This window comes from Agelaius phoeniceus, chromosome Z (genome assembly GCF_051311805.1).
Source record: "Agelaius phoeniceus isolate bAgePho1 chromosome Z, bAgePho1.hap1, whole genome shotgun sequence".
In the NCBI taxonomy this organism is placed as follows: domain Eukaryota; kingdom Metazoa; phylum Chordata; class Aves; order Passeriformes; family Icteridae; genus Agelaius; species Agelaius phoeniceus.
The window spans coordinates 28031991-28056022 of NC_135303.1; the positions used below are offsets into that span (position 1 = coordinate 28031991).

Consider the following 24032-nt stretch of genomic DNA (forward strand, 5'->3'; position numbering starts at 1 on the left):
GCAGCTGAAATAATCAAGGATGTTGACACATGAACAAGGACAGTATTAGTTTTTACAGCATTTAAAACAAAAGATAAACTCACTGCCAAATGGGCAGGGACACGAATGTTAAGGAGAGATATTTTGCATCAGACTGAAACATCATTTGAAAAGCAATAAAGTAGCAACTGTACTGAAATGACTAGATGACCTCCCCAAAAATTTGAAACTATTTTCAAAATAGAATAATAGAAAATAGAATAAAACATGATAGAAAACAGTTATAAGGGCACCATGTCTTTATTCAAAGAAATCTCCAGTAATCACTGTAGTAAATTTCAATATATGGAATATTAACATTTCCCCCTTTATCTTTGTTTGCTGGATGATCTGAGTGTTAGTTATTAAGTTATTCAAAGGCAACACAAAAGTTCATCTCAAAGTTGTGTATTTCAAGACTGGCATCTGACAGTAGTTTAAACAAAGATTTATACCTGGTATCTCCTGTTTTGTGTGATGGCATTTAGGTATTAAGCACTAGCCCAGTTAAAAAAAAATGTGCGTGTAAGTTTCTATGTATTTTTGGTTTGAGATTTTTTAGGAGAATATTTCTGAATAACTGAAAAAAAATGTTTAGAAAGAGAACTTTTAAAGATTTTTTTAAACCTGAAATTACTTTTCAAATATTTCTACTAATATAGGCATGCCAAGCAGTGACAAATATAGTACAGCCATATATATTATATATAATGTAAGTTTTGCATTATGAAACAGCGCAGATGTGGCATAGGAAAAAAAAAAGGATATTAATATCATCCTAGATAATTGTCACTGATGTGCATACAGCTCTTGGAAAATCTGGTACTTAACAGCTGTGCCACTACTCAGAGTTAGGGCAGCTGTCATGTCTAAGGCTTCCCTAGTGTAACATGCTGAGATGGGAGGTGTAGCAGAGTGCAAAAGTTCTCTCATGTTGATCTCTGTATGCAGCTTTAGGATGTCCAGACTGTTTCTACAATGTTACAGAAAGTTGTTAGCAAAATGATCTGTGCAATTTTCCAAGATACTGCTGTTAGAAAAATAAGAAAAAACCTTGGTACTGATGACAACCATCAGCTAAAAGACAAATGGTGTGGTCTCTGTGTGTGGAAAAAACTGGAGGGCTTCCATGGGGGAAGGAGGAACAGTATGGTTCTTTTCCATAAATCACTGCCTAAATATTTTCGTATCAAAAAAATGTAGAAAGTAGTTTATAATTCTGTACTCTACAGTTATAATAAAATATATGTTAATGAAACACTTTTGTGGAAAATAGGGTGTCCTAAGTCTGTGGGTGGTTGCTTGTCTGCTATGATGGGTTTTTTTTCCACTCCTTCCTTCACCATGCCAGACCACAATATGCCAAGAGCTACCACACTGGTGATCTCATTTGAAGTGGGTTTTCTCTAAGCAAACTGTGAGACAATTTTATCACAGGCAGAAACTGCACCTTTTCCTGGCAGCCAGGGTTTTCTTGAACTACACTAGTCATCTTCTCATGTGTACTTGGACTTAAACAGCACAGATTCCTCCTGTCAGGAGCAGTTTTACACCCAGGTGAGCAGCTGTGTCGGCCAGCAGCCAGAAAGCCAATATAAACGAGAGGGTGTGGGGAGGGCAGGCGGTGTTTGCTTATTGCGAGGGAGGGAGGAAGGGTAAGAGAACTGTTGCTAGGCAATATGTTTCTGGATGACAGATCCTCTGCTTTGCTAAGTGACCAGAGTAATTATTTTTGGCAAATCTATGCAGTGCTCTGAAGGCTGTCATTGGCTGGTAAAGAAAGAAATGGGAGTGTATAAATATACAAAATGTATTTGATCCTTTTATAAAATTGGAGGTTTGCAAGAATTAGTCATCTGGTACACATGCACTTTCCTTTGCCTTTCTGTTTTTTCTTCAGTCTTTCTGAATTGGTTACCTTGGTGTGAATCAAGGTTGTTCTGATCCTCCTCTAAGATCTCCAGCTGCTGTTGAGGCGTTTGATCCATGCCATATTTCTTGGCACTTCCAGTCAGAACGATGGAAACCCAATGAGCCAGTACTGCTCTTGGATAAGCTGCAGCAGCAGCAGGTGCTAACAGGGTGAATTGATAACAGCCACTTAAAAACCCAGTGCCCTTGCCAGTTTTATCCCAAGCAGAATTGTGCTGTGCTTGCTCTGGCTGCAAGGAGTTCTTCCAATCAACACTGAAATGAGAGATGGAGATAAATAGCTCTGACCTTTACTGATAGTGTGTGAATTAAATGAAGAAGCCTAAAAATACACTTTGAAATTTTTTGGTAGCATTTCCAACAGCCATTAAAATATGATTTGGACCCTGAAGATGAAGACTTTGCTTGCTTGGTAATCCTGCTGAAGGATCTGCAGGGCATGCCCTTTAAACCCTATGCCAGAGGTATAAACTCTTGTTCTCAGACTCCAGAGACCCAGTGACATTTTTTTAGTTGAAAAGTATTCCGAAGTAAAAATTCTATAATCTTTCTCATACTGATGACGTTTTTCATCAGAAGCGTGACATGACATATTGTAAATTAATGTGCTTACTTATTATATTAGGGTTGAATATAAACCTGTGACTACAACTTATACTGAAACCTTAAAAATCCCTTAAACATAGCTTGTTTTTGCCACAGACTTGAAACTTAGTTTGGGTCCAGGGAAGGGGTGGTGAACCATTTTTTTTCCCCCCCATAAGGCTTTTTGAGAAACCTAGAAGTGATTTTGAGGTTTAACATGCAAAACCCAGAGAAACTCAGCCATTCTACTTTCTTTTGTGGGAATATTTTTTAATGCTTCATTTGAGCTTGAAAATGAACCCAAAACTCAGGAAAAAATTTTCCCAAACATTAGAAGTGGAGAAGCTTTATGTAAACATCTGACAAGCAAAACAGCTAATTTTACTCAGCCTGTGCATTTGCATAACTGTGTGAGATGCTATTCTCTCATTCTAAGTTCCATCCCCATCTTGCCCGTTTAAGCAGGATATCGGCACTGCCAATCTCAAATCCTTCTGGAAAAAAGTCCCAATCCAATTTGTGGCAACTTGCAAGTGACATGGTCAGGGGAATGAAGTGAGAAAATGATGCCAGGAAGGGCCAAGTCACCACTAGAGTGTCTGGGAGAGGTGCTGCAACAGGACATCAGCCTTGTGAAATTTGTCACAAGGTGTGATCCTTGCAGAAAGAACAGCAGAGAGTGGAGGAGAGAGGCCTCTTTTTCTTGACTGAAATTCATGCTTGGTCATTTAGGCTGATGTTGTGGTGCAGTTCCCCTTGCTAAGGGATGGAAATCAATCCCCAGTTTCTTAAATAAAGACAGGAGGATGCAGCACACTGTAATTACCTTTGAAGCATGTATTTTTTCCTGCTGCATGTTGCTGCTGGTACAGCTCTGACTAAAAGAGCTTGCCTGGAGCATCAGCACTTCTTTTTCATCTGCTGCTTTGTTCTCAGGGGGCTTTCTGTAGTTGCCAGCCTTAGTGGAAGAAGATCAAATAGCTCTGGCAGCTTTTATAGCAAGGTAGGATGTCATTTAAATAAAATGATGCACATGTATGGTGTAAGCCAGCCTCCCTGCTGAGAGGGCATAACAAACAATTAAAGAGCAGTTTCCTCTGGGGATGAATGGCTTTTGGGGAACTATTTCAGTTATATGTGAATTATATATGTATTACTGGGGACAAGTGATCTTGTAAAGTGAAACAGCTGAGAAAATCCTCTGACAACACTGTGAGTAGTCACAAGGGAGCTTCCCTCTGTTTGCCGAAGATGGGGAGAACTTTGAGTCGATTGCGGTCAATAAAATATGTTTAAAAACCAGAATAATCATAACTCCTAGTTAAACAGCAGAATATGAACTGATAAATTAAAGTAAAATAAACAGTTTAATTCTAGCTTGAAGATCAGAGCAGATTGCACTAAGTTTATTGACTGCCATGCTGCTGTCCAAATGGAATGTGCATCAAAGCCAAAATCCAGTGTTAGATGGAATTACATGGAAACATCACAGAGTAAAGGAGTGTGTCTCTTATTTACTGGAAAAAGGACTAAAATGAGGGAAAAGGGAACAAAATAGAAGAGATAAGAAAACTACTATAATTGGCACTCATCTTGTAAAGAAGGAAATTTTCCATAGGTGACTTGAGGAGCTGCTACATAGTGTTGGGTCATGGCCTTATATATATTGCAGAGGAAAAGCAATTGAGGTTTTATGCTTACAACAGCTGATGGCTGCTAATGTGGTGACTGTGAGAACTGCTCAGTAGTATAGCTACTGAATTAACAAACAGCAGGAGTCCTCTAAAGAGATTTTAACATCTTTTGGTAAAGAGCTCTAGTATGGGTTGCTATTAGAGATGTGCAGAAAAATTGAAAGAGAGGTCCCTCCAAAAAAACTTTTAGAAAAATACAAACCCTGCAAAACCTTTTCTGAAGTAGTCTTTGAAGTTGCATCTGTGGGAACAACAGAAGAAAGGGGACATTTACTCCAGACTCGAACTGTAGATGAAAGGAAATTGAAAAGTAGCTTGACATTTTTAAGAGATGAGTAATATTAAGAAGCTTGACCCTGTAAAACAGGAAAGCTGCTGTTTCAATGATTGTGGAATTGAAGACTCAAATTTGAAACAGATAAATGGAACCACTTTTTATACAGAGCTTAGCTTGCATTAACTTGTGTAATTCTTTATTATGTGAAGGGCTCTACAGGATTCTGAGAGGAACACAGAATGTGAACAAATATATATCCAGTGGCATAAGTATTTTCATAGAAAGGGATATAATTTCCTGTAATTTGGGGCTCAAGGCTATTATTTTGAGAAAATAGCAGAGGAAGAAAATTCCCTGACAGGCAGCTTTTTCCATAGTATTGTGCATTGTGTTATACACTTCTCTAGGTCTTTGCTGCATATTTTACTGGATCTTTACTGAATGCTTTTGCTCACTGCCGGCTCTGGGTTAGGTTACACTGTCAAGTACCTTCTAGAAGGTAAGAAAAAAGGTTTCTAGAAGCTAAGAAAAAAATGACAGTTCAACTGTCTAAGCTGAATGGCCTTCTCTGAGAAACACAACGTGACTGAACAATTAGTTTATCCTTCTGTCCTTTCTCATTTTTTTTGATCGCTTAAAAGGATTCTTCAAAAGTTTCCACATGACCTTCATGTTTGCAGTCTGATATGCAAACATTGCATGTTAAATCATTGCTTCACTTTTTATAAAGATTGAATCATGAAGGATTGCCTAGATACAGCATTTATTGCTGATACATGATAATTAATTATGATGCTATTTTGGCATTAGTGTTTAATTCCATCTGCCTGCTTGAAATTTAGTTGCTCATGGGAGCAATCAACCAGCTTTTCATTCTTACAATTTTGATATAGAAAGGAATACAAGTCACAATATATAAACACAAATACGTGCACTCTCAGATCTGACTTTAAAGTCTAAAGCTTTCATCTACCAGAGAGCACTGTAGTCTTGCTACTGTTGCCCTTTCACTGAACTCTTAGAGATGTTTTATTTTATGGAAAGCTACTTGGCACAACTTGCTTCAATGTGCTCTTATTTGCTTTCTTCTGATCAGCACACTCTGACTCGCAGCACTTTGAAGTAAGAGCATTTCAGCTCTTTCACTGTTAATGTTAACTTATCATTGTTTCCAGGTTTTTAGCAAGCAGAGTCTTCTGTTGTTTTTTCTGCTGTACCTAATGTTTGAAGATTTCCATTGGCAAAAACCCAATCTGAACAGACTCCTGCAAAACACCTGAAAGATCTTTTTTTTGTAAAGTATATTTTATACCTTTGTGCTGTACATATGCAGCAATATCTACACTGTGACCATCTCTTATGCCTATACTGAATCTTTATGAGTATTTTGTTTTGAGACAATTTTCCAGATAAGATCCTTCTGTTATTGATAGAAGAGACTGAGAAATTATATCCTAAAGATGCGCAAAGGTACATAGAAGTTGTATAAATCTCTAATGGGATTACATTTAATCACAACTGTGAACAACCCAGAAAAACACAGATTTATTCTCACAATTTTTTATATGAAGCTTGAGCTGAATTTTTTTATTCATGAAATTAATGCGTATCTAGTGTTTACTAAAAAATTAAGCTGTACATGAGGAAGGCTGATTTTGAACGTAATTAAAGATTCATAATATGGGCTCATAAAAATATTCTTACATAATCTGTGTGTTTTTATGTAGGTATTTTGATTTGTTTTTATTCCTGGGATAATATAAATCAGCCTTCTTCAAAAATTTAAATTACTATTCTGTCACTTAAAAGTCTTTTTTACAGACTTGAAGTGAAAAATATTTTTAATATAAGAAATAAAGTTAGATTTTTGAGCATGTCCATGCATAGTAATTTACAATTATTGAAGCAGTTTGATTTAATAGGCTGTATCTCTCTAAGAATAAGAAGCACTTACATTACAATGCACAAGCTCACAAGTCAGAAACCGATTACTTTTAAACGGAAAAGCTTATAAAAAATGTGAAGTACTCTAATAATTTTAAATTACTCTATATTGCACATTTTCAGGTCTCTGATCACCTCCAAATTCAAGTGCTTATAAAACTGCTCCAATAATTTTAAATTGCTGTGTGCTGAGTGATTTAAAATTGTTAAAGTGCTTCAAAGTTTTTTAATAATTGCTTTAATTTAGAAGTGAGTTGAGCAATACTCCAGTATAACTTCAAGAGATTATTAAACTGATGTGAAAATTTACCATCTGTAAAGAAAATTAAACTATTTCTTTTAAAAAAGGAAAAAGAAGTGGGGGGAGAAAGAGAGAGGGCAGAAGTGCAGGTGTAAGAGGTTGCAACATGTGAGTGGTGAAGAATACAAGGATGAGAAGAAAAAAAAAATATAAACCCAAACCTCACAGAGTAACAGGTTTGTTTGTTGTGTGAGAGACAGGACTTTGAAACTTAGAGCAGCTGCCTAGACACAGCCGTAAAGCTCTCCTTAAAGTTATTGCAGCAGCACCCAGAAGGTTAGATCGGGTTAATAGTGACAGAGGAAAAAGGTCTTTGCGGTTTAGGAAGAGCACACCTGACAGGTTCTGCACCTCTTAGGCTTTCAACACTTATGCTGTTGACTGGGCTGGAATGCAGATGCACGTTTTTCCTTACCATTCCTTATGCTTGTGAAGTTGTGTGGCACACTTAAGTGGCAATTATTTGTGTGAAATAAACAACTGGTTTATTAACTGATACCTGAAGCAACGGTTTTAAGAAGAGCATTTCTGCTTAATAAAACACCCTCCATAATGACATTTCCTGCTTTTGTTGTGTCCCAACCCATCATGTTACTTGATTTTTCTGCTAGAAATTTGTAACAAAGATACAAACTTATTAAACACAGCAAATATCTAATTGCCATTGAAGTAATGAAATTTGCACTTCAGATGTTTCTTCAGCTGATGTAACACTTTTTTTGTTTTAATCATTTGACTTGAAAGTTGACATATTAATGATATGCTTAGCAGGGAGAGACCTCTCTATAAAAAGTAAGAGAGCTGAATTATCAGACCATCTACTTGTAAACAACCAAACCAAACATACAACTATCAGTTTCATATGAAATTCTCGTCCAAGTAGGAGTGTTGATATGATAGCCTTAGCTGAATTACCTTGTATGAATATGTATGTTTCCTGGGTGTATCCTTGCTACCAATCCTCAGAGCCTGGTCCTGGCAGTTTTGACAAATACAGCCTGTGTTCAGATTTCTGAAATACAAGAAAAAATATCCTGATTTTTCTTCTTGAGAGATATCCAAGCAGGTACTGGGGTCAGTTGGCTGCACTGATCCAGGAGGAGCTGGCAGGGGCACAGAAAGGACAAGGACCATGTTGGCAGCTGGGGCTTAGAAGGCAGAAAGGATGAGACAAGCCGCTATTTCCCCCCTCTGTTCTCTTTTTGCTATGGGAAGGACAGTGCTTTGTTTAGTGGGGAGTGTACACAGTTTTTTCAGTACTTGCTTTGACCTTTAATCAATAATGATTGATTTTGTGAAGACCTGAAGTCTCTGACCTCTGTCTGGCTTTGCAAAAGTAAAGTTAAAAGGTGCTAATATCTTTTAGTTACTGAAAATGCCATAAATACATCAGGGACAAAACCAAACACTGCTTTCAAGCCCATAGGATAACTCTGGCATTATTTAAGGTGGGTGCCTAAATGAAAGCTTTTAGTTTTCAAACTCAAGGTACGGAAGTGTGACATTGAATGTAGGTTGACGAGAGACCTGGCATCACCTTAGAAAACTAGAAACTCTTTCATAAACAGTAAACAATTACACAGTTCACAAGTGTCAGAGACCATCAACATGCCTTCATAGGCTCATCTGATCTATATGAATCACTCATTTTAAATTGGTCTAAAGAAAAAATTGAAATCAGCCCATATCTCCTTTATTATAGTGTGGACCTATCTTTATTTCTCATGAACTCATGAGAGAACTAATTCAACAATCATGCTGACTGTCCCTTTCTTTACAGGAAACAATTATTTAGAATTAAAAAAATCTTTCCTTATGGCCATGAAATAAAGAGCAGTGCAAAAACTACTTGAATGGTTAGTCATACATTTGGCCTTTAAAGAACTGAACAAAAAGATCAATAACCTGATTTCCTTTTCATCTGCCTGGACTGTGAAGCATAGACCTTTTGCTTTGTTTATTGTGTAATGAAGGAGGTAAGGCAGTGTTAGCAGAAAGAAAAGATTATCTCCCTCTGGTAAATATATTGATGTTACAGACAGAGGCACAGTACAGCACAGAGAGTAATGAGAAATTTGACTGCTTTTCTTCCTTTCCTTCCTTACCAGCTTAGCACTGCTACATCCCAATGAATTAGCTGCTACAAAGAGAAGGAACTCTTTAAAGACTGGCAACTGAGAGCATTTACAATTAGCTGAATTGATTAACCTTTACAAATGCTGTTACTCTACAAGGTGTTTTTTCTTCCACACTAGTGTAACAATATGCCTTATTGATTAAACATACTTCTTTATGGTAGCACTGATTTGTCTATGGCTTCCCCAGTCATAAAGCTGCCTCTGTAATAGCTGCTGCCTGTTCCTGTCTTAACACTGGAGACTGATTGGCATTTGACTGGAAAATGGAGACTGATGCAAACACTGGAACAGGCTGCCCAGGGAAGTGGTTGCATCACCATTCCTGGAGGTATTTAAAAGATGGGTTTCATGGGCAGCTAAAGGATATGGTTTACTGGTGGCCTTGGCAGTGCAGGCTTAACAGTGAGACTCAGTCTAGAAGGTTTTTACCAGCTTAAATGATCTTATGATTCTGTGATTCTATGATTATGTAAATAGCTCACCATGTCTTTAGTATCAGGAATCACACTGCAAAAGCAAAAGGAAATTTGCATTCCAGCTGCTCCTCTAAAGTCAGGGCTTGCTGAAACAAAGGGAGTTATCCTTTCTATTATATGTCACCTACCCTGCACAAAACACATTTTTTGTCTAGCTGGGAAAACTGACAGCTAAACATAAATAAGTAAGGAACATTATTTGTAGCAACATTTATGGCTTAGGTTATGGTATTTTTTTGTGTGTACATCACATGGGAATTAGGCGATGACAAGATTCTGCTTTTTGGTGATATGTGTTTTTAAATCTCTTTGAGAGCTTTTTTTGCTGGGGGTGTGATTGGTAGTGGATTGGCCTCCCTAAAAGAAAGACCTCGGAGAGATCAAGATCTCTTGGAAGGTGTATGTGGTGCCAAGTGAGTTCCTTCTAACCTTGCAACCTGTGAAGTTTCACGAGGATGTGTGCAAAATACCACCTGAAGTTTCATTCTCATTTTTGGAGAAGGGATGTGTGTGTGATTCTCATGATTATGAAGGCTGATGACCGCAAAGGCTGTTTCTCTAGGAGTTCACCGTGCTCTGCCCAGTGTTAGTGCTCACTGCACCTGGGAGGACTCTGCTTTAAGAAGGGAAGAGTAGAAATTTAATTTCCCTGCCAGTTCAAGCTGAGGCTTCTTCTGTGCAGTCTTTGATGTATTATGAATCATGCTGAATTACACATGTTGTTCCACAATTTGCTTTTCAGCTCAGCAGGGACTGAACAGACAACGCCAAACTCATTTCACTGAGGACTGTATGTGGGTTCAAGGAAATATCCTTCAATGTGTAAAAAAGACATCAGGCTTTATTTATCTATATGAATCACAAAGACTCAGGATTTTAGCAGCACTCTTCCAGATTTTCAACAGAAAAATGGCTTGCCAGTAAAAATTGAGGACATACAGAAGATGAAGGGGCTTAAATTAGACATTCTTTCAAATGTAGATAAACTGGTTTGAAGAGATCTATATTCTAATGAATTTTGATAGGGAAGGTGTAAATATCATACATACATACAGTTTGTATATTAAGATAAATGGTAACATGTACATGTAATATATTAGCATGTACATGTAATATATTAAACATATATCATCAAGTATTTAATGGTTAATATGAGGAAACTGATGTCATTCCATGGATCAGAGGAACAATGGTGGCACTCAGCCATTTCTTTCCTGAATAGCTGCTGTGTTTTTAAAAATAAAAAATCAGAGAGCTGCTGTAGCATAATCTGTAGCATTCACAGCATGACAAACAAATTAGAAAACAGCAGATGCAGCACAAATTAAGATGTATTTAGCACAGCAGCCCATCAGATGTGTGAAAGTCTTTTGTATATCAGCTTTGCAAGGTTGATGTATTGCACTTTAGACAGCTGATAATGAACCCTTCTAGCAATTAGAGGTGGAAATACTGAGGATTTGAAATGGTGCTGTTCCCAGTGGGGGCAGGGGGGAAGGGGGAAAACCCTTAGTGAGAAATTTACTGCTTTGTGTGTGTGCACTGAGCAAAACAAAGCAAATGTTTCAGTTTATGCACATGAATATTTTGAATTTCTCATTTATATTTTTACATTTAATACTCATGTAATAACTATTTCATTATTTTGTAATTTAAAAAATGTGTATTTCTTTGTTGAAATTACAAGTTTTATTGCTGGTACAATCTCTCTTGGTTGATGGGGGCTTTATTTAGTCATCTGATGGCAGGACAGTAATCTCACTAATCTAGTCTTCAAACTGCCATAACCCTTTTAATGGTTTAAATAATTTATATCTTGGCTGTTCTATTGAATTTTGCTTTATTTTTTTTTCTCCAGTGTTTCTGTTTCCTCCAGTGTTCCTCTTTCTACCTCGTTTTCCACAGCCAAAATCACAGTTTAAAAACCATGATGGGAGCTTTGCATAAGTAAAGGTTGTGAGATTGAAGCCCAGAATCAGTTCCGTGCTTGATCCTCCTAGGTGCTGAGTGCTCTCAGCTGCAAGGAGTTGCAATGGAAATGGAGAGTACTTAGCAGCTCACATGCCTGAGCCCCCTGAGGAGAACAGCATATTACTGCAGAGCTGGGATCTATCTGCTATATAGATAATAATAGTTTCCACTTATATAGGGTCTTTCATCTGAGAATCTCAAAATGCACTACAGATTATGGATGTGCTACAGCAGTGACTTTGTTATGGCTGCACAGAGATTTGAAACTGAGGCAGGCGTTAAAGCTCTTTGTTACTTGCGAACAAAAGAATGTATCTTAGTGCCCCCACACCAGGCTTATTTTGACTAGGCTTTATAAAAAGTAACAAATGCTTTTTCTGTGAACTAACATATCTATTTAAATTGAATTCTGGTTCCTTAAAAATGTCTTTGTGCTGGTGTGTGTGGCTATCATTTTATTATTATTAGACATGGTATTTGTAACTCCCCACTCTCAGCTGCCACGCTGCTTGAAGGTGAGTGCCTTTTGAGAAAACACATCACCAGAATCAGATGGGGCAGCAGGGAAGCTCAGGCTGAGAGTACAGCCTCATCACAACCCTCTGCATAGCAGTGTTGATGGCAATCACTATTTCCCACAGAAAGAGCAGCCGCTGATCTCACCACTGATATGTGCAGAACAGTGGTATTGTGAAAATGTTTCAAGGGTCTCAGTCCCTGTATTACTGTTATGCAATCAGAAGATTGAGCCTAAATTACATGAACTATGCAGACCTCTGCAGAATGAGGGATTTCATGAATACTCTTCTTTTACCCTGTAGAGAGTGGATACTGTGCTTGGAGACTGTGGGGAAACCATGGGGGATCTTGGGCAGGAATGACAGGGCCCCTTTCTTGCCATTCGGCATTGCCCCTGCATTTGTAATTAAAACTTGCAGCTGATGACAAAATGAACAAAAAATGTGTTTTGACTTCTACTTATGTTTAATGATTGTAGGAGAAACTTTCCATCTTTGCTTTGTGTCATAAAAGACAAAAGGATGAGAACTGCTGGCATATGAGCGGTGTGAAATCTGCCTGTCTAATGTGATACTAGGCTGGTCCACTGCCCTAGAAAACTAGGTCTGATTGGTTGAACTAGGGGTGGTACCTCCTCTACTTTTCTTTTACTTACTGTTCATTTGGCTCCTGGGTGCTAGTTCTTTGCATTTTCAGTGGAAATGCACTTTAATGATACTTTTCCCTTGCCCATAATAGGCTTGAAGACAGTTGGGTATACATGCAATTTTGATGTACTCTTTCACAAATTCTGATAGTCATTCTATGTAGCTACAGTAAGAAATTCTGTTAAATTCCATAAGCAGTATAATCTGAGATTCTGCAAGTAGAAAGGCTGAGAAACCATATTGCTCCACTGCACTTTTGCTAGTGTTTTTTGTTTGAGGGGTGAATAAAATATCTGCTATGCACATTTGTCATAAGGACCATTTGGATTGTATATCAGGGCTCTGAGCAAAGAGTAAAGAGCTCTTTCCATCAGCAACTGTAATCCTGTCTTGGCTTTCAAACCATAGCTTTTGACCTTCATTTCAAAGCTGTATAATACTAGTAGTTATTAACAGTGATCACTTGGTATGATAGTTTTTAAATTAGACCAGATTGCCAGCAAAAGCACTCTGATTGCATTTAATCAGGAAATGAAGATGATTCTCTCTGGGAAAATGAGTTACCTTTACATCACTAAAAAAAATTAAAAAGCAATCAGGCAAGATTCTGTCATTTCCAGTTCTTTATTGAGATCCAGAATTACGGTAATGTCCAATACATAAAACATTGCCTAACTCTTTTGATTTTATGAAGCCATGGTACAGAATTATATCCCAATGCAGGCTAAATATCACTGTGACAGAGACCAAAAGTTATTTTCTGGGTCATACATAGTTCAATTTTTATACTTTGGGTTTTTTTTTCTACTGACTATGCTCTGAGTGATTGTCTTAATTCTCAGCTTTGATTGCACAGATGTAAATAAGCCATGGCATTTGATTGTATACTAGTGAATTAAATGTTAGAAGTTTTAATAATGGTATAATTCCTAAAGTTCTTATAATTATTATTGAGTTTTAACAAGCATGTACATATGTAAAAATGGTTCATGCTTGTCATGAGTAAGTTTTCTGCATGCATAAAAGGGAAATTTATTATTTTGGAGGATTTTTTCCCCATAATTTTGTTTTACTGTATCTTGAGATTACTTGCAAGAATGCAAGACATTGCTGGTAAAATCCCCCCCCCCCCCAGGATTTTCAGTAAATAGCTGTAGAAAACATGAAACATGGAGTTAGGCAAGTGATAGACCAGGTTATCAGAGTAAGTAGTAAGTATTTTGCTTTTGCTATTTTGTTCTTGTTCTAAGATGAGGCTGGAGAATAACTCAGGGTCACATGAAATTGCTAAGATTCTTGAGGAAGTATCAAGTACATGTAGATTTATAAGTCAAGCTTTTTTCATCTCTTTACCTTCCTCTCTGAACCTGAGAAACAAAATGAAAATTTTTGCAACTCTCCCTTTTTCACATCCATTGCATCAACGTAGGAACATTTTCCTTTTTATCATTACCAGTATTAGCTCCCAAAATGTGTGAATAATTTTAATTAAAATATGGAAAATTTTAATCTGAGCAGTTCACATATTTATATTGTGTTTGTAACAGAGAAGATAGAGAAGGTTTGTGTTTTGTGCAGTGTACTCTACAGCATACTTTCTGGTATAAGATGTCAAAAGAAGGCCCACCCTGTAACATTTCTAGTGCACAGCCTCTTTCCTACTTAGTCAATGATAAGCCCTTGAAAGGGCCATTGCTTCCTGTGAAGAAAACTCAACAGCCCATCCTCTCATCCTGATGAAAATGCAGACACTTAACATACTTTATCCTCCACAATTGCAAATAGCTAATCATAATTAGGAATCCTGCTGTTGGGAAAACTGCTCACCCTGGCACTAAAAATAAAAACCCACCGAAGTTGCAATTTTCCTTTCTTGTGTTCTTCAAATCTTTGTAAAGCTAAGTGATACACAGTTTGCTTGAAAGTAACATATGGATTCCTGTAGAAAAGACTCTTCCATTGACCTGTCTGTGCTCCCAACTCAATACATTTTCTGCTTTCTTACTGTAAATGAAGAACTAATTGCATATGATTCAGTCTCCATTCATTCCTTTGTAGGATGCTCCTTGGCATGAGACTAGAGAATGCATTTATTTCACTTGTATTTTTTTTATTTCCGTGTAAAATGCCCTGATTGGTTCTGCTTACCTGAAAATTGTATCTCTGCAAGCAGAATCTTCTAGTTAAAAGTACATCAGTATTGAAGAAATAATGATTGAGGTGTTTAGAAATGATTCATGATCACTGGAAATATAAAAATAGTTTGTAGCATAGTCAAAGACAATTCATTCCTGCTGGGCAATAAGTCTTACAAAATTCCCTGTGTGCCAGTTCTAATGTAGTTACAATGTAAGCAAATATAAAACATTTCCTTTCAATATTTGCCTCATTTCCTGTGTTTTCAGTTACAAGTCATGGAAATCTGTCTTGGTATCTTATCTATGTTGCATAATAGAGACCTGTGCCCCACACATTGGCCTGTCAAATTATGTACCTCCAATCAGTCTGCAAGTGTGTGAACTCTGAGGCAGACATGTGCCCTGAGCCTTAAAGAGAGTGTTTGCTGCACTTTGAACCTGTTCATCAAAATTTATAAAAAAACCCTCTTTTGAATTTTGACCATTTTGGGGATGTAAGCTGGATGCAAGTGCCAGCTTGCCTTGTTTTCATGTTCCTGGTGAAAGATGCTTCTTTACTGGGGGAGGGGACACAATAAACTGAATGATGCAATTTTTTTCCTGCTATCTGCATTCTTGTGACATTCTATTGAATTTGATTGGCATGCCATTAGCTTTACATTATTTAAAAGAAATTCCTGCAGTATTTCCAGTGCAACCAAATAATTGAAAGACATGTCATGCAACATCTCGGTTTAATGACATACATCACCATTCAGTACCATTGTAATGACATCTCTGCCACTTAAGATGTCTAAACCAATATCTGTGGTTTTCCAGTCACCCTATATATCAGTATACAGAACCAAAGTTTTTTAAATTTTGTGGGTTTTTTTATTTTTTTTTTGTAGGAGGAGGAGATAAGGAAGTTAAATATAACCCTTCAAAACTGAACCAGGTCATAGAAAATGGCAGTGTTTATTTGGTTTGCATCATTAATATGTTTTCTTATGTCATCACCAAGGAATTTTGATCACCAACGTGATCAAAACAGGAACACAATTTAGCTCTATTAATTTACTACATGAGATCCGAATTCTGAGATTTCATATGAGCAGGAAAACATGGTAGTTGCCTCCTTTGACTGAATCACAGAATCTACTAGGTTGGAAAAGACCTCTGTGATCATCGAGTCCAACTTATGACCTAACACCACCTTGTCAATTAGACCATGGCACTGAGTGTCACATCCAGTATTAAACATCTCTACAGCTGGTGACTCCAGCACCTCGCTGGGCAGTCCATTCCAATGCCCAGTCATTTTTTCTGTGAAGAACTTGTTCCCAATGTCCAGCCTAAACCTCCTCTGGCACAGCTTAAGAGTTACTGTCCTCACATCCTGTCACTGGCTGCCTGGGAGAAGAGGCTGATCCCCACCTGGCTAAACCTTCCTTTCAGGGAGCTGCAGAGAGTGATAGGGTCTCCCCTGACTGAGACAGGATAAACACCCCCAGCTCCCTCAGCTGCTCCTCCCAGGGCTTATGCTCCAGGCCCTTCACCAGCCTTGCTGCCCTTCTCTGGACACCAGCATCTCAATACCCCTCCTGAATTAGGGAGCTCAGCACAGCACACAGCACTCAAGCTGTGGCCTCACCAGTACTCAGTACAGGGGGAGAATGACCTCCCTGCTCCTGCTTTCCAAATTTTTTTTCCACAATTTTTTCCAAATTGCTGCTTTCCAAATTTTTACTTCTGACTTCAAGTGTCCATTTTTGGCTCCCAATGTTTAGATGAGGAAAACAACATAGACATGTACACACTGTATGATATGTATACCTTCACAAAATCTCACCTCTATAACAGATAAACAGATTTTTTTTTTTGACAAAAACAGAAAGACTAGAGGAGAGAAAATTTCAAATTCAAAGAAGAGGTCTTTGTGTAAAAGTATTCCTGATACTTTATGAATAAAACTTATCTTTAAAACCTCTAAAGCAACACAAATTCTTGCTTCAAGAACAGAATTTTATGAGCTGACACTTGTCTCACAGATTTATTAGTGTTCTGGGTTAGAGCTTCTATTGTAAGCGAAAAAAATGAAAATTGAGAAACTTTCAGAAATGCACCACTATTTAAATTTAATTTTTTACGGAAATTTTGTTGGTTTTAGATCCTGTTAGGCTTCAATATTTTGTTAAAAAGATTTTGCAAAACATATCATGTTCTTATGAAGAAAAGCATCATGGAATTTAGGGAGTTGAATAAATGTGTTCTTCTAAGTGTGTACCTGAAAAATTTAAAATATTTGTATTTTGGGTGGTTTTAGATTTGGGTTTATTGTTGTTTTTATTTTCATGTGCAATTAGCTCAATGGAGAATTTCTTTCAAAATACTGTTTACTAAGAAATTTTAACCTGGGCAAAGTGTGATCAGAAGTAAAGCAAATTGGAAGGAATACCAGTAAAATCCTTAACTGTTGTTTGTAATGTGTGTCTTGTTCAATGTTGTGCTTTTCAGGGCATAGTAAAGGAATTAGTAAAATACTCTGTTAAAACACTCTGATGTGACAGGACGGTGTTTGCATTACCATGATGTTTTCTTACACCCATTTCATATTGAAATTGTCATCAAATTATATTTGCTATTAAAGCATAAGAAATTGAAAATCCAATTTCTGATAACATTGTCATATATAGTTCTGCCTCCTGTACAAAGCAGTGGAACTTGGCTGTTATGGGAATTCACTCTAGTGAATGACACAGGTACGTATCCTTTAGTATGAGCTTTTGGGTTTACATCTCAGATTTAGCTAAAACAAGCAAAGGGTACCTGGATAGTTCCCTATTGTTTGTGCTTATAGGACACAAAAATATGTACATTATTTCTTTTACTCTTCACTGTAGTTTGTGCACATTAGGCTTTCCTTACATGCTTTTTATTTATTGAAGTATTTTTTAGAAAAATGCTCATTTTGGAGAGTCTTGTTAGGTTTCAAGATACTCACAATATTATGGAATGAGATTTTTAGGAGACTGAATACTGATAATAATACTCAGCAAAAAATGAAAGTCAGCATGTATTCTGTGAGTATTACTTTTATTTATGAATAAATTTTCAGTGGTCTGTGCTCTGCAGGCCAGAGCTGCATTGTTTCATTGTAAATGCATAAACACATATTTGTCACTTTTTCCTCATTTTTTTAAGGAAACTGGTCAAAGTCTAAGGTCTAAGGACTTATATAAAGTTATCTAATGTTAACAGCTGTAATTTATATTCTCAACAATGCCAACCTCATTGAAATTATTCTGAAATTCTACTTTTCAAGGGATTTAGGTATATTTAAATTCCAGCAAACTGTCTTCAGCCATGCACTATGGAGTGAAGCATCCACCTGTATTCCCTCTCTCTCTGATTTCGCAAATATTGCATAAACTGCATAAACCAGCATATTCCCATTATTAGGACAGTCAGCTGGGCATATGAGTGCTATGCATTTAAATTCTTCATGCTGAAGTGACAAATCTTGGTCTCCTGTTTCTTGGGTGAGATTTTGAGTGTTAAAATAATAGCAGTAACCTGAATGTGGAAGGAAACATTGCTTTTATTTTTAAGAACTCTGGCAGTGACATCAGTGTTTGAGTTGAACCTGGCTGTCATTAAAGGGAAAGATATGAACTGCAGAATTTATAAAAAAGGGACACCTAATTTGTGAGTCCAAAATGACATTGAAAGAGGAAAAAAGTGCTCAAAATATCTGCTTTATGATAGATGGATTAGTCTTTTCTGGAGTGGGTGAAGGGAAGGATCCCAACTAAAAATCCTTCTCCAAATTAAAGATGGGGTAACCTCTAAATTGGAGAGAGATGGATTTGATGAGTAGACTGTTAGATGAATAGGAAGACGGTGGGATATTCACATCCAAAGGGCAGTGGTCAATGACTCAGAATCCCAATGGAAAAGTACATTGACAAATGACAAGTGTTGACCTCAGGGGTCAATTTTGAGACCACTGTTACCTAATATCCCCTTTAATTTAATAGATTAAGGTATTGAGTGCACTCAGCAAATTTTCAGAAGACATCAAGCTGAATGTGCAGCTGACACATTTAAAGGACAGGATGCCATCCAGAGGGACCTGGAGGCTCCAGAAGTGGAGATAGGGGAACATAATGTCATTTAACAAAACCAAGTGCAAGGTGCTTCACCTGTGTTAAGGCAACCCCCGGATCCACATAGTCTGAGGGATGAACAGATGGAGAGCAGCCCTGCTGGAAGGACTTAGGGTGATGGAGGATGAGAGTCTTGACATGAAACAGCCATGGGCACTCACAGCCCAGAAAGGTAAACATGTCCTGGCCTGTATCCAAAGCAGCATGGCCAGCAGGGTGGGGAGGGCATGAGGGTTTGGTCAGTTCGTCACCTGTGATTTTCTTCCATGGCGCAGGGAGAGAAGTAGTTTGGGTCCCTTCACATGGGAGAGAGTTCTCTGTGAACCTCTCTGATGTGGGTCCAATCTCATGAGCAGCAGTTCTCCCAAAACTGCTGCATCATGGGTTACTTTTTCCATGAGGTGTAGTCTTCCAAGGACAGGCAGCTTCTGTCTGGAATGAGGGCCCTCTCTCTCCACAGGGTCTCCCACTCGATCACAGCCTCCTCCAGGTATCCACCCACTCCAGTCTGGGCACCTTCCCCACAGGCTGTGGGTGGATCTCTGCATTCCACATGGATCCCCATGGGCTGCAGGGGCACAGCTGCCTCACCATGGCCTGTAGAGGAATCTCAGCTCCGGTGCCTGGAGCACCTCCTCGCCCTTTCTGTACTGGCCTGGGTGTCTCCATCTTGTTTCCCTCATGTGTTCTCATCTCCTCCTCTTCTCTGGCTGGACTTAAAACTGCACCACCACCTTTGTTTTGATTTTCTTCTTAAATATGTCATCACAGAAGTGTTGACAAAATCTCTAACTGGCCCAGCTTTGGCCAGCAGCATGTCCATCTTCAGAGCTATCAGAGATAGACTCTGCCAGACAGGGTGGAAGCTTCCAGCAGCTTCTCACAGAAGCCACCTCTGTGGATCCCCCACCCCCTCCTCCCTGGCCACCAAAAGGAGGCCGTACAAAACCAACACAGGAGCACTTGCCAAGGACACACCAAACACTGTCAAATGACTACAGGAGGCCACACACTGGTGAGAATCTGCCTGGTCAGGACATGCAATAAAAGTGTGCTTGGAGCCTGGATGTATAATTTAAGAAAAGTTCATGCTCTGGCTACTTCTGCTTCCCTAACCTTATGGCTGGTAGAAACAAGTGGAAGCAGAGGCAATCGTCCTTGCTCTCACCTAAGTTTGACTTTAAGTAAGATATATATTAAGAACTTTTATATGCCTGAAGTTGTGAAGCTGTTATCTTTCCAATCGGCTTTGTTAAACAGAATTTTATATCATAGTACAGGTGTTAGAAGTGGTACTATAAATGAGCTTTAGGGCTATCAGTAGCTCCTATTACCCTCTTTCTCTTTCTTTATTGCTTGCTTGCTCTTTGCTTGTACAGTATACTTTTTGCACATAATATAAAGAAAGTATTTAAAAGTTTATAAACTTTTAAATGTTTATAAACTTAAAATGTTTATAAACTTCACGTTATTTGTAGGCAGATGAGCATAATGGGAAAGGACTTAGAGAATTCAAATTTGAAGAAGGGGTGTCAGATACAAATATATTCAAGATGGGGAAGACATGGATTAAGGACTGTCACAAGGTTGCTTGTGAGAAAGAGGAGAGAAACTCTTAAACACAATGCCAGAATGTGAAGATCTGCACTAGAAAAATGTACTATCCTTCAGACAAGGAGTGACAGAGACAGCTAAAATATTTTATACTATTCTGTGGTCAGTGTGGAAGCACTGTAGTTGCTGATACTGAAAGAAAATAGGCTTGTCAGAGGAAAGTATTTGAGTAAATTCCATAGGGGCAATCCAAACTCAGCTAAACTACAAGTCTGCTTCACAAGTCTGCTATAATTAAATGCATTTTGAGACTGGAGAATAGAAATATATGAAAAGTGTGTGTGATGCTCCTTAGTTTACTTTCATTTCTGAATTACAGAAGAAAAAGATGCCTCCAACAGAGTTTTTCTAAAATTCAGACTCAGGAAAGTATGTTATCACTACAGAAAATTAGGTAGGTCAGTGACATTTTTGTTCTTGTGACTTTCAATTCTGAAGGAAACTCTTGCAGTTTTAAAAGTTCAACAATTAATCCATAAGCATATTTTCCCCCCAGCAATTTTTTAGACTCAAACACAATCATTTCCATACTATTCAACTTTATTATCATAAACTCCTGTTTGTTTGGGGTTTTGTTTCCTTTTATAGTGCTGATTTGTTTTCATGTTTAATTTCTATTTTGTCTTATGTGTCTTGGCATTAGGACACGAAAGGCTTGATCTTGGAATGATTATTCATATTATTATGCAGATAAAGAAAGCCAAGTGAAGAAAAGGTCACTTTAAACTTTTCCTTGTTAGGTTTACAAATATTCCAAGTAGCATATTTGTAACTTCAAGTGTAAGTATTTGCATCTTTTCATTTTTAGTAACTATATAAACACTAAAACCTGAATACAAGTGTAATCTGACTATGAGAAATCTATGTCTAAAATTTTTCAGACCATCTAGCTTTAGGACTCTTTCTCTAGTCCCTGTCAGGCATCTGTTTGGAGCAGGGACCGAGGCATCATTACCCTTCCAAAGGGTTTAATTCCCACCATTCACTGGAGCTGACATTTCTGCTTGCTTCGGTCACCTCCGCACAACTTAAGGATGTGAAAGCCCACTCTGAGCTATTGAGAGATGTTGGCTATAATGAGAAGAGAAAGGGCTTCAAAATAAAGATTTTATATCCCAAATATTTTATACCCCAAAGACTTTATAACAATAAAGATCAGCAGTTATAGAGGGAATAAATTTAAGAAAGTGTAGTTTGGTTGTGATAATAATTTCTGCAAGAATCTGTGTAATATATAAGAAGTTTGTAAGAAGCATTGATTTGCTTCTTTGCAAGAGGAGAAAAAAAACCTGTCAAAGCAATACAAGTTGAATTCTTCCAGTTATTGCATTCAAACATTAATTATAATCCTAAATTTACCTCAACCCAAACCATCTGATTGAACTGTATTCTAATTCACAGTATGCAGCTATGAATGAGAAAAGTGATGAAATCTCAGCATTAAATTTCCTAACTGGCAGGTCTGTCTCTAAAGTGTAAAGCCAGTTTTGACATACCGGTATTTGTAATCCTAGCAGATTTAGTCAGAATTTATTTTCTGAAGTGAAATGGTGAGGGGTTTTTATTAATACTCCATTCAGGTGATGATAACAGACATGTGATGGTCCAGTTTGCTTGCAGTCCTGATTTCCTAGAACAGTGTGGTTGATGAAAGTGAAGGAGGAAGTCTGAGCACTTGTGACACAACTGTTAATTGCTTTCTGGTTGTTACTGTCATATTGTAATATTTTCATCACAGTGACCTGTTGAATAGAACAGCAGATTTTTTTTTCTTAAATAATTGTATTTTCTGGTTTTATATGTTGAGATAGAGCATTTAAGGCACGCCATTTAATAAGTCAGTGTTAATATTTTCCTCTGAATTATACTTTTTGTAGCTTCTCTATTTTCTAGTAAAATATATACATTATTGTGAAATCTCTTTTCTTGAGATACTGAATACTGATTTATTGATAAGGGTTCTTTTCTGTATTAGAAAAAATCCTTTGTGATAAACTGCTTCAAGCCAGACAATGTAGAGTTAGTAAGAGGTATCAAAATTATGACCTTACTTTATTGTTTGCCACATTTTATTTCATTGTTCACAAATGGGGAATCTAAAATATCTTTATTGAGCAAAGAAGAGTAGCAATTAATCTTTCAGCCCTCAGATATTATTCATTCATTTTTCACAGCATTTTATCAAGGTCATCATAACTCCATATTGTAGGTGCTAATACTAATAACTTGTGGGTTTTTTGAATTTTAAAGGTATGTATTAAAGATGAGTATTTTAATTGCTTGTTAGTCAGCAAAATTGCAGATGAAATTACAGGCTAGCAGAAGATGATGGTGGTGATAAGTCCTGAGTGAATAAAAGTTCTTGCAGATGTGAGTACCATAACATTATTTCCTTAAACCTCAGTGAAAAAAAAAGGAGCAGGAAAAAACAAATCTTCTGCAATTAAATAATTTTCTTTGGTCCATTGCAAAAATATGGGAAGCAGTCTTGTGTTCAGTCTTGTGATCTGTGGAATCAGGAAGAGCTGAATTTTGTAGATTATCACAGGTATCATGAAATTCATACTGCTAAAAAAGTCTTGTGTTGAGAATGAATCTAAGACCATTTTTATATTTTGAGTTGGATAGAGTTCATCAGTGAAAGGAAACCTATGACAGCCAGGAATTTTTCCATACCTAAGGTGGTTTCTTTTTGGTCCTTGTCTACTAATACCATTTCCATCTTGCTTGTGTTTGTCTTCATCCACGTGTTAATCAATAAATTTGTTTTCTACGGCTGATGAAAATATGCTGACTAATATACAGTACTGGCCTGTGACAAACAGGAACCTGAATATTGGACTCATGCTCAAGTTTGTCTGATTGCTGCTTATAGAGCTTTATCAGGACCAGATGAAACTAAACATTATGAATTTGTGCATGAGGAGATTCTGCTACAGATCTGTCATCAACCTCTAGTCACCCTGCATGAACTGTTAGGACAAATAGTGTCTCAGAAAATATCTAAATCCTTGCATGCCATCGCTCTCAACCACACTTTCTAACAGAGGCTGGGTGTCTTAAAAGGCTTTATTCTCACATAGTTTGGAGACATTGCATATACTACAGACCTTGGAGGTTGTCACTTAGTGACTAAATGTCACTTCACTCGTTCTTATTTCTATCATAAGAATTTCTTTTCCACATCCTCACTGACTTCTTGTTTGTTGTGGTTTATCCCCAGCCAGTAACTAAGCCCTACTCACCACTTCCTCACTTCCCCACAGTAGGATGGAAGAGAGAATAAGAAGAGGAAGAGTGAAAAAACTTGAGGCTTAAGACAGTTCAATATGTAATAAAAAAGCAGTGCAAAAAGATGAAGCAAAACAAAGAATTCATTCTCCTCTTCCCATGGGCAGGCAGGTGCTCACCCACCTCCAGGAAATCTGGGCTCCATCATGTGTAATGCTTACTCAGGAAGACAAACACCATCACAGTGTCCCCTCCTTTCCTCTTCTCTCCACAGCTTCATATGCTGAGCATGGCTTATCTGGTCTGGAATGTCCCCTTGGATCAGTTGGAGACAGCTGTCCCCTCCCAGGTGAGTCCCTTCTCAACTCCTCGTGCACCCACAGCATGGTTGCTGGTGGG

At 37.6% G+C, this 24032-nt stretch overlaps 1 long non-coding RNA gene across 1 annotated transcript in view; it reads left to right on the top strand.

Moving 5' to 3' along the window:
• The first annotated feature begins 1445 nt into the window (after positions 1-1445).
• The window catches only part of LOC143692064 (uncharacterized), a 95929-nt gene continuing 73342 nt past the window's right edge, over positions 1446-24032 (top strand). Inside the window, exons 1-2 of the long non-coding RNA XR_013179945.1 lie at positions 1446-1575; positions 23908-23982. This is a non-coding gene — a long non-coding RNA (uncharacterized LOC143692064). The remainder of the gene's footprint in view (positions 1576-23907; positions 23983-24032) is intronic.